This window comes from Penaeus monodon, chromosome 5 (genome assembly GCF_015228065.2).
Source record: "Penaeus monodon isolate SGIC_2016 chromosome 5, NSTDA_Pmon_1, whole genome shotgun sequence".
Taxonomy (NCBI): Eukaryota; Metazoa; Arthropoda; class Malacostraca; order Decapoda; family Penaeidae; genus Penaeus; species Penaeus monodon.
Window position 1 is genome coordinate 53,154,411 of NC_051390.1, and position 2,203 is coordinate 53,156,613.

The 2,203-nt window shown below is 36.4% G+C and overlaps 1 protein-coding gene across 9 annotated transcripts in view; it reads left to right on the plus strand.

Annotated features, from left to right (window-relative positions):
- Window positions 1–199, plus strand: part of LOC119573333 (F-box only protein 31-like) — a 10,946-nt gene extending 10,747 nt beyond the window's left edge. For all 9 annotated transcript variants that reach the window (XM_037920523.1, XM_037920517.1, XM_037920516.1 and 6 more), the window contains one exon: window positions 1–199. This exon is cut by the window's left edge and continues 167 nt beyond it. The gene's annotated coding sequence lies outside the window, so the exon portion shown is untranslated.
- The last annotated feature ends 2,004 nt before the right edge of the window (window positions 200–2,203 follow it).

Consider the following 2,203-nt stretch of genomic DNA (forward strand, 5'->3'; position numbering starts at 1 on the left):
TCCAGAGTCAGAGTTTTGTGTAACTTCTTACAGGGATATTTTCATGTGCATAGATAGAGGAGAGGTTTACGTTACCCATAGCCCTTAAATTGAAAGTTAATGCAAATAAAACTATGAAGTGAGAAAACTGTAAAATGATACTAGAAAATACAAAAAGATTGGCTATTAAGTGATAAATATAAAACTCTAAACAAATCTAGAAAGTTGTTTGCTTTTCTTACCATCACCAACATTATTGTTTTCTTGTATCATCATCAAGTATACATCATTTTTTAATCTTAATAAGGAATGATTATATTGTACTAGTATCTCTGTCCATCTATATCTGTTGTATTGCACACAAAGCAGTTATGGTTTCCAAATTACCAGTTTCAAAGGTTAAGAATCGCATGGACACTCAGTTAATAAGTGTTTGCTTACTCTATCTGCAAATCTTGACATTTTACACTGCTGACAGAAAGGGACCTCAATGAAAGGAATTTAAGCTGTAGTAAAAGGAGAAAATAAAACAAAGCTAAGTATAGAATATAAAGTAATGGGGGTGATTAGATAGTCATTAAAGTGAGAAAATAAAAATACCTCCATGAACCACTTAGGTGTCTACCTCTTTTAAGCAGCTTTCTGTATATGGAAAACATTTGTTGCATATTGGTCATTTGATTTAACATTGACATTCATGAAAGGTTATTGTTTAAAGTAATCTATTGCTGATGTTGATGTTATACATTCATATTAGGACAATTAGTTGCAGTCTTTGGGCCTTTTGAAAATCTAAGGTGAAGGAATGCCAGACTTCACTTACCTGTGACACAAAATCTCCATGAACATTATAAAACTCAATGTTCCAATTAGTAAAATACCAAAAGGTCGCTCCATTCCACCATGGAAAAATTCAACATTGATCGTGCACCTTACATGTCTACCACAAAAAAACAGGGTGCACAACTGTGTGTTGAAACAAATTGCGCTAGCAACGGTAACGGAACACAGAATCTATGGGTGATGATGCATATGAGTTTTACGCCGACGGATCCGTACAGTCTGGATACAAAGCTGGTTGTGCTTGCGCTGTATACAAAAATGGCTTACTACAACATCGTTAATATGAGAATACAAAACTGGGCCAGCACTACACAAACGGAGCTGGCAGGTATACTCCTCGCAACGGAATTCTTAATGTCTAGGGGCTCTGGAGTAGTTTTCTGTGACTCTCAAAGTGCTCTTCGGACGCTAAATTCTTTCAAAGCAGGTGGCGATGAAGAAATTGTGAGTTGCATTAAGCGTAACGTAACCTATGCAACAGAGCGTAATTTCAACATTCAGTTTGTATGGATACCATCTCATGTTGGCATACGCAAGCACGACCACGTAGACAAATTGGCGAAAGAAGCCTGCAGCAAGGATATTGTGAACATAGATCTTGGGATGCCTCTTGCTAGGGTTGCACATATATTGAAAAGTTCTCATAAGGAAGAACTAGTAGATCTGATCAACACTCAAAGGCCTGAAAGCTGTACCATAAGGCACTACGATCAGTATAGAGATGACAAGCCTTCCTATGGGTGGCACCGAAGTCAAACCAGACAGTGTGACGTGGTTATTGCCAGAATACGTTTAGGTTACAGAATGTACTGGCAACTGCACGGTGCAAGAAGTGCAGATGAATCTAGATGTAGACTGTGTAACGAAGAAAACAAACGAACGCTTGAGCACTATATCTCGGAATGTCATGTGATACAGCCTTTCAGACCACCTAACATGAGGTATAAAGAACTATGTGAATATTTCATTTCATCTGATACATTGGAAGATATACTCGTACTATACCCTAAATTTACTATGTGATAACTCCCGTAAGCAAATAACAGTGTTATTCAAACACAGTGGCAAAAGCATATGTAAGTAATAATTTTTGTATGATGTATGATTTATATTTATATTTTACCTTGTACAACTACAGTAGTTACAGACTACTGTACAATGTCAGATATATGTAAAACTGTAATCATGATTGCCCACGCCTGAGCAGATAGCCAGGGTGGTAAATAAACTTACTTAACTTAACTTAACTGTGACCGTTTTCCAATTTATTCCACTTGACGAATTTAAATTTGGTTAAATTTAATTGTACATGATTCTATTAAGCAATGTCCATCTAAACTAAAAGAAGCATGTGCATACTTGCACATACGCACATTAATAC